General features: G+C 36.5%; 1 long non-coding RNA gene across 1 annotated transcript; it reads right to left on the bottom strand.

The window, feature by feature from the left end:
* Positions 1 to 6,869: 6,869 nt before the first annotated feature.
* LOC113711024 (uncharacterized) lies at positions 6,870 to 9,251 on the bottom strand. The gene is made up of 2 exons (XR_003453064.2): positions 9,195 to 9,251; positions 6,870 to 7,147 (listed from the first exon to the last, which is right to left on the bottom strand). It is a non-coding gene; the product is annotated as an uncharacterized lncRNA (long non-coding RNA).
* Positions 9,252 to 9,616: the final 365 nt, after the last annotated feature.

Consider the following 9,616-nt stretch of genomic DNA (forward strand, 5'->3'; position numbering starts at 1 on the left):
ACGGTAACGTGCATTCCATCTACATAATCGGATATAATAATAAAAGCAAATAGACATGCAAGGCACATATTTTCACATAGCACGTAGCACATAAGCATGCTTATCTAGATGCAGAAACCTAAGGAAAGCGGTTACACATAGCACATAAGCATGCAAACCATACAAAACAAAATAAAGCAAATAAACCCTAACTATTACATTCGGGGGGGGCCTACTACAATCTAAAAGGGGAAATAAAATAAATAATAAAAATAAATACCTAACTATTACAAATTTGGCATTCAAGTGCCTTTCAAATGATCAAAATTGAACTAAAATAAATATACAAAGCTAAAGCCAACAAAGCAAATAAATAAATAAACATCCAAGAGGCATACAATTAAACACGTAAAGTCACATAGGGCACGTAGGGTCAAATAGAGTAAGAAATAAGGGATAGAGTGTACCTCCCTGGAGGTGGAGCCCTAATGGAGTGAAATCACTTATTTATCCTCCAAAACAAAGAAAAGGTCAAGGGACCAATTTATTTGGAAAAATTAAAGGAAATATGCAAACACAAACTCACTTGGTTATAAAGCCCTTAAAATTATGAATTAAGTGCAATTTAGACATAGCATAGTGGTTAATTGAAGTAAACAAGCAATGAAGTTACAAAATTAAAGCTGCCAAGGATTAAAATGCAAATATCAGAAAGTTTTAGGGTCTAATCACAATTTTCAAAACTTTTGGGGCAAAAATTGAAGGAAAGATAAAGCTCAAGGACCCATTTGCAAATTGTAGCAGGAACCCAATTGAAAGCCTTTACAAAAAGTCCTGGGGTCAAAATTATGAAGTCCCAAAAACTTTGGGGAATAAATCACAGAGAAAGGGAAAACTTCGGGGCTGAAATTATAAATCTAGTCAAATAATCATCTTCTCCAAACGGTCCAAGCATCATTAACATTTCAGCTTTCTTTCGATCAGCAACACCAAAATTTAGTTTCAATTCCAACCATTCGCAGTCAGTCAATGAAACCCACAAGAATTTCCCCTCCCAACCTTAATTCAAAATTATACGATGGAAACGAAAGGAATAGCAAAATTGTAAGGCAGCAATGCATCGAAAATTCTCAAACGTGAGAAAAGGAATTGGCCGACTTAGCCGGTTTCCTCACACGAAAATGCAGACAATCATCTTTTTAATTAGAAATTTCAATCAGACATTTCACCGAACACTGAATGGGCATTAAAAATTTCATCGATTCTTGGCTCATTTAAGATTATTTTCAGCCCCAAAAGTTGCCAGCAACATAGAAAACAGTCCAATTAACACATACAGCATGCGTATTCGAAAATCATGAACAAACAATCAGGAAAATCGCAACAAAAATAGTCACGGCAGCTTCTTTCGAGAGCTTGAACAAAAACTGCAATTTTAAAGAAGAAAGGACAGTTTACAGTGCTTTTGCTTGACGAAAATTAGCCAGTGATGACGGTGGGTGCGGTGAGGTGGTGGCGGCTATGAGCGGCGGCGGTTCCGGCAGCTCTTCAGATGAACCTCCTCTACTCTGTTTTTCCCCGCGGCTTTGCTCCTCTGTTTCTTGCTGCAATTTCTTTTCCTCATCGAAAGCCTCTCTCTGTTTCTTTTTGGTTCCTACCCCTTCACGAAGCTTTCTTGGTTTTCTCTCTTTTGTCCCCTGTTCCGCTGCCCCCTTATTCTCCTTTTTTTGCTTGGTTTCTTTCTCTCGGCTGTCACCCTCTCCAAAACTCTCTCTGGCCCTCAAACTCTCCCTTCACCCTTTCCTTCAGCCGTCCCTGATTTTTCCTTCCTTGTTGCTTTCCTCTCACCTGCCGTCCCATCCCTATTTTCTTTTTTTCTCCGATTTTTGTTCCCCCCAAAATTCCTTAAGCCACCAAGTGCCTAGACACCTAATCCTTTAGGTGTTGTGTTGTCCAAGATACAAAGGGACACTTGTCCCAATGCATGCCCCCCACTTGCCATTTTTATTGTTTTCTCTTTCTCTTTCCTTTTTTCCCCTTTTTCACTTTTTCCTTTTTTTAAAATCAATTAAAATAAAATGAGAAACACGAAACAAGAACAAAAATAAAATAATAAAATAAAATAAAAACCTAAAATTGAATCAAATAAGTCTAAAATTAAATTAATTAAATGAATAAAGTTTAAAAATCAAAATTTGGTGTCTACACACCTTGTGCACGTATCGAAATAGATATGTCCTGAGATAGGATCCTGAAAATGATAAACTGCTTCTCCATTATCATTAAAATGATCAATGATGTCTTGGAGAAAACCTTTCTTGTGAGAACCCGTAAATTTTCGTATTTTCTAGGGTTTTATTTTATTTAATCACACGTTTTTCTGTAATTTCTTTATTAGGAAATTTTCTAACTCGTTTTATGAGTAAATATAGGTTTTAGATTATTTTTCTAGTATCGGTTAGGTTTTGAGAAATTAAGAGTATATACCGGACGTGGTGTAACAGCCCCACTTTCCCCTAAGGCGAACCAAAGGGGTTAGCGGACTGCCTGCCCAGCTCTCGCCAGGACTACGGATCAGTTCACGTCGATCTAATACGTTCCGGAACATACCCACGCGCGTAAACAAGTCAAAATCACAAAATAAAAAAAAATGAAAATCGAAGCTGATGATGAACAGTACCGGCCACGTCAGAATCCAGATACTAGGCCGAGAGTAGCCAAAATTTTTCTTTTGCCGTTTGAAATACGAGTTGATCCGAAATTCAACCAAATATCAACCAAACATACATACATTGAAATGTAACATTTACAAGCCAAAGCGGCATATCAAAAACCATTCATTACGAATATACATGTTCGGTTTGCCAATCAAAAGAAAGTGAACCCAATACACATTAGGGTTTCATTCAAAGAGCTATCCAAAATATACATTTACATGAGCTCAACTTGACAACCAACAAGTATAACCTTTCCAAAAGTGGTCATTTTCCTGTAAGGAAAACAAATGGAATGGAATGAGCTTAAGCCCAGTGAGTTACTACCACATAAGCAACAAACATCACATAAGCATAATCTTTCATTTCAAGTACACAATTAAGAAGTAAAACAAGTCGGTAAAAGGATACGGACGGCTCTCAAGAGCCCATTTCCACGCTTACATTCTTGATCCAATCTCATTGACTCTCCGTCAACGTTTATGAGTACCAACCGTAGAACCCACTTCACTCCCATCCCTTCCACCAAACATACCCCAACCGGGCCCGCACTCCAATCAGTAGCTTTTGGTAATACTCGAGTTTACCGGAATCAAGAGTCTCATTACTACAAGATTCCCCAGTACAATCCCCGTGGCATGTCAATTTTCACGACCAAGCCCCCGCCGGCTCGATTCAATTGACTACGAACGGGGTTGAGCTCAGTAGTACAGTAAGGCCGTTGGATACTCGTCCAAACGACACCAAATCAGTTTTTCATGAAGTGAATTCAATATCTCATATAGCAAGTGCAGTATATCAGTGAAGCGGTAAACAGTCATTAACGGTATCACAAGGGGTGAGGGCGGTCAAGTACACCCTCACCTCAATCAATTCCAATAGCCAAATAAGCCTTCAAGGCATCAAAATCACATATAGCAAAGCCACATTGTAACATTCAAGTGAGTAGTATACTCACCAATCAAGTAAGTGTTGTTTCATGCACGTCCGTCAAAAGTATTTCGTGAACCACCGTCACGCCCTAGAACACGCAAACAAGTACAATGAGACTCGATAACGAGTCATAAAGCAATGCCAATCACAACCCCAATAGGGTTTTATAAACATATACAAGCATCATAGGCAACCAGAAAATCCGGAAATGCAATTAACTTTGGCCCTGAAAAAAAATAGTTTTGTCCTCATTTTGTGGTAATGGCACCGATTTCACTACGATTATCGGATGAGGGTGCAAGACCCACCGTTTAGAAACTAAGAAACAGGGCTACAACAATGTAGAAGGTCACTCAGTCCAATTCCTAGCAAAACTAGGTCAAATATGCAAAATACCAAACCAGAACCTTAATTGCAGGTTTACAAATTACACTATGCTGTAATTAGTCCAACTCAGTCTATACAAGTCAAAATTCATTGATTCCAAAGGCATGAGGTAGCTAAGACATCAAGTTACATTTCATCAGAAGACCTCAACAACCAAATCCAAAGCAATTCCAGCCAAAACCACCAATTACAGACGCAGTTCTTACATCCTGATGAACCCAGAACAGCAATAGTAATTTCGACTTTTCTCACTCCACACAACTCCGATTGACCTGAAATTTTACAGGCACCTCACACACATCAATACCTACAACTTTTATGTTTTAAGAAATGGCCAATTCGGCCTCTATCTAGGACCTAAAATTTCGGACAGAATGCCCCCCTCAAGAACCCTAGTTTTCTGAAATTTCTTCCAAACCAGAAATTGGTTGCAAATACCAATCATGTACACCTACTAGAGTCATTAACCATCATTTCCAACCATCATAGATAGCCACAACATCATGATCACATTAAACCAGAAAAATCACCAATAAATTGAAAACTTCATCAATTCATCCAAAAGCAAGAAATAAACCACAAAATTCATCCCTTTAGCTACCACTAGGCACAAGTTAAGCTTCATTAAGTGTAGGAGAAAGTTCAACCACCACTCACCTAGTAAACAAGAGAGGGAGAGTTGTAGGACACCTTAGCTCCTCCAAACACTTCACCAAACAAACCACTAACACCTAGTGAAAGGGTTTTATGGAGTAGAAACAAGTTTAGGTGATTGCTTTGGATGATTTGCACTAGATGGATGCCAAGATTTTGAAGAGTTTCTTCCTTCCTAAGCTCAAGGTGGCCGGCCAAGAAGATGAAGACAAGAGTGAATTTTTTTTTGATTTTTGGAGATATTTAACCACATGGTCAAAAGGTCAAAAAAAATGAATAGTAAGTCATAAAGGTACAACCAATCCCAACATGACAAGTGTCACTTCATTAATGCATTCCTATCCTTCTTTTTTCCTCTCACATCAATCACTTCACATCCTCTACTTATCTCTTAACACCCGATAAATTTCAACCAGTATCAGAAACCTAACCTAATTGGCCGAATTTTTCCGAACTTTTCGCACTAGTGGGTCCCACGTCCGATATATATCCTTAATTTTTCAAAAACTCTCCAATACTAGAAAAATCATCTAAAAACATAATTACTCATAAAATTCACCAGGAAAATTTTTCCTAAGCCAGAAAATGCAGAAAACATGTCTTTAAAGGGGAAAAACCCTAGGAAAATTATTAGGGAATTTACGGGTTCTCACACGTGGGACCCGCTAGTGCGGAAAGTTCGGTAAAATTCGGCCAATTAGGTTAAGTTTGGGATACTGGAATTAATTTACTAGGTGCTAAGAGATAATTAGAGGTTGTTATATGGATGAGAGTGGAGAGACAAAAGGATAACCTAGCATTAAAGAGAGGGACAAATGTCACTTTGCTATTGGACTTGGAAGTTGACCATAAGACCATCTTACCACCTTTACCAAATAAATACCAAAAATTGGCCAAAAATCCTTTTATTTGTTTCCTCTCTTGGCCAAGCTTCTTGAAGAGCAAAAGAAAGAAAAGCTATCAAATTTCTTCTACTCAATCTTGCTCAATCTCACAACTTAACCGATAAAACCTCAAATCACTCCATAAAAACCCTTAGCTAGGTGGTAGTGAAGTAATAGGTGAAGTGGTTTGAAAGATAGTGGTGTAAAGTTGCTTCCTTTCTTGAGATTTCAAGGTGAGTAGTCAAGAAATTCCATCTTTGGCTTTGATAATGATGAATTCATGACTTGTGAAGGTTAGTTAGGTGATTTTGTGGAGGTTTTCATGACTTTTGGTGGTGTTTGATGAATTTTTGATTTTATGCTTAATTTTTCTGTTTTTATATGTTTAATGTTGTTTGGCCATGTATGATGGTCTAGTATGGGTTGGAATGAAGCTTTGGTATGATAATTGTGATGATTAGTGGAAAATTTCTGGTTTGAAGCAAAAATTCCAGGTTAGGGTTTCAAACAGGCCTGTTCTGTCCGAATTTATTTGAGCAGGTTAGAGGCCGAATTAGCTTGAGGTTAAAACATGAAAGTTGTACAAAATGATGTTTTATAGTTGCCTACAAAATTTCAGCCCAATCGGAGTGACGTAGCCTATTAAAAGACTGAAATACCCCTGCTGCCATGTTTCTATCCGAAACTGATAATTAGCTTTGGTAATTGGTTAGTTTGACTTGGAATATTACCGAATTGGTTGTTGGTATCTTCTTAAGAATTATGTCCTTGTATCTTAGCTTTCATATGGCTTTGGAATTACCTAATTTGGAGTTGTGTGTGCTGAGATATGATTGAATGAATCAGGACACTACAAAAAAAAAGATTTCTAGTGACAGCAATTTTTGTTGGGAAAAGGTACGCGTTTCGTCAGGAAAAGTTTTTGTGACACCAACATCGTCAGAGAAGATTGGTCACCTATACACCGTCGGCAAAAGATTTTCCTGACAACTATTGAAATTTTCGTCAAGAAAAGTTTTATTTTCTGTGACGAATCATCAGGAAAGGTAATAGTGATGATTTGGTCGTCAGGAAAAGACCTCATATTGTTGACGAGCCTTTGTCAAGAAAGACCCTGAACTTTGTCACTAAATTTTCAATTGTCAAGAATAGTCACACATTGAAACTTGTCGGGAAACTTTAATGACAACACAATGTCATTTTTCCTGACGATAGCTACATCACTTTTATGCCCAACAATTTTAGTGCCAACAAAATGACCATATCATCTATTTAGACACTCCATCCAATCAAAATATAAAAGTATGCAAGCAAAATATCAACCAAAACTTCACAAATTATCATTAGTAGGCAACCATAATATGTCAAACCACAAAAGTTAACCATGTCAAACATTTACATATCATCCCATTCCACGATTTGAAACCAATATAAATATTGATATTTCTCCCTAGATAACTGCCATATACCTAACATATGCTAAAACCAAAAGATGGACTTCAATTCCATGGTCAACAAAATACTAGAGATGGATGATATCAAAATAGAGGAGTCCTTCAGCATGAGCCAAAATCAATCCACAAGTTCATCCCAAACCTGTACAATAAAACCAAGAAAAATCTGAAATCAGAGAAATAATAGAATGGCATGCACAACATGTATTTTTGTTATTAGGTGGTATTGAGGCTCCAAAGTTGAGTTTGAAGATTATGGTTCAGATTGCAAGTTGGTATTAGGTGGGTAGGTTTGCAAGTGAGAGTGCAGGTCTGCTCTGCTAAATATGAAGAAATGCAAAATTAGATATTTTAAGATAATCATCATATGTAACCGACTATAAAGAGTTTGAAAACAGCAATGTTGATATAATAAATATGTTGCGCCATGTCATGGACCATGTACCTATATCTAGTTTGTAGAATAGATTATGAAAAATCATTCGATGGCACATCTAATGCATAATCAACAACAAATTTTGAAGATAATGCCACATCAATAGCATTTGAATTTCTTTATTCTCAAATTCTCGTGTCTAATCTTTATAGCAATAATAACTACTAAAACAGTTAAAGCCTACTCCTTAGCGAACATGTAAAATATACATCAAAGAGTATACAAAAAATCAGAAAAAGAACATGAGTAAGAATAGGTTGCACAATACAAGGTACAACCTTAGAAGGCCATTTTCTTGAAAAATCAATTTCAAGTATACTGAAAACTATCCATAAAAGCCTATATCATCCATTTTCAATTTTTTTTTTCAATTTACATTGACCTTCTTTCAAGTGAACTTGCACTATAAAATATTACCATTTATCCACTATAATGATCTGTAAAGACAAAATCTGAAACTACCCCGTTGTGACACAGACAGATTTATTCCAAACTGGAAAGGTTGGAATGGTTTGAGTGATTCATAAGACTTATTTGCTTGTGACTAAGTGCTGGCTTCAGGAGGAACAAATAACTTAAAGATAAGGGTTGTTATGGAGAAAATAAAGGAGAGGTTATGAAATCTTTTGAATATTATTCATGCTATTGGAATTAAAGCATCAAAACACAATAAAGACATAGCGAGCTAGATACACGGTGACAATTATAACCACAAGTACCAAAGACCAATTTCAACAGAGATAGTCAACAATTCATGGACAATAACTCGTACACTTTCACCCAGGAATGACCTCTTCTACCTATTAGGATGCATATATTGAAAAATTTTGTTTTTCGCCTGTGCCATGTGGGCCAAAAGACAGATGGGTGTTGAAGGCAATTCAAAGGTACAGAAAGTTGAGACGTGGACATAAAATTGGGAGAATCAACATAGAGCAACTTTGCATACTAATCTTGAGGAGAAAGAGTACAAACACTTCCAAGTAAATTCATAAAAATAATATGTTAGCAAAGGAATGCACATAAGAATAGCTTTAGAGGCAATTAAAGACTAGGAAAAGTAAACTGTAATCTTAAAATTTGAATATGTGGATAATCTCTTAATACTTTTAGGAAATTGAGGATAGTAATAATGGGACAACAGCCTCTGGTCTAACCCTACTGACATTTAATAAGATTTTATTGTTGCAAACAGGGGGAAAATATACTGGGAGAGCAATCATAGGATGGCCACAGTAAAAGAGCAAACATTTGTGGTAAGACAAATATTTAGGAGGTCAACCACTCACCATTTATTGCCCAAGGCTTATAAATAATTGAGGATAGGGGGCAAGCAAACGATTTTGGAGATAAGAATGAAGCAGAGCGGCACAAAAATTTAGAGCCTTCAGTGTTCCAATGGCTCCGATGAACAAGCCTAAAGGAACATTTGATAAACATAAAGAATACAGAGGCAAGAATATGAAATTGACACACATGCAAATCAACTATGTCCTCCATTCCTCTTCCCATTTCTTTAAGAATCAAATTTTTCAGTACACATTTTACTTATTACGAATAACACAATTAGATAATTGCTGAGGAGGTTAAAGTTCAATTAGAATTTTGTTTCCTACTTATCTTAAAAGTTGTTTTAAACTTAGCATACCCAGTGTCAACTTAAGTAAAAAAAAAAATTTTAAGCAACAGACAACATGCAACATGATACAAGATGTCATTCAATTACAATCAATTCATGAACAGCAGCCCTTACTTTGGAGGATTAAAAGATTCTCCAACTTGCCGCCACAGCTTGCAAGCAGTCGCCTGCAATCCCAAAAAAAGAGACACCATTGATAATGTAGTCATCTTACCAATGGGAACTAACTTAAGCTGAAAATGCAGCTAAACTTTCAGGTAACAAAACCATATGATACATTTATTTAACTCCTCAAGAGTGAAGAAACTCTGAACTAAAGAAATGTCAAGAAATATGGTCTATAGTATCAAAGCTTTAAATCTCAAACAATAATGGATTTTTTGTTTGAAACGGGTACGAGTCGGAAAACAAGCACAGCAAAACATACTTTTCATACATGTTATACATGCATAATCATGTAATATGTATCACAAAACCATTCCAACTATCCCTCCTAAAACATGTAGAAAGAATATTATACTTGGCATTCAAAGTTG

Source organism: Coffea arabica, chromosome 10e (genome assembly GCF_036785885.1).
Source record: "Coffea arabica cultivar ET-39 chromosome 10e, Coffea Arabica ET-39 HiFi, whole genome shotgun sequence".
Taxonomy (NCBI): Eukaryota; Viridiplantae; Streptophyta; class Magnoliopsida; order Gentianales; family Rubiaceae; genus Coffea; species Coffea arabica.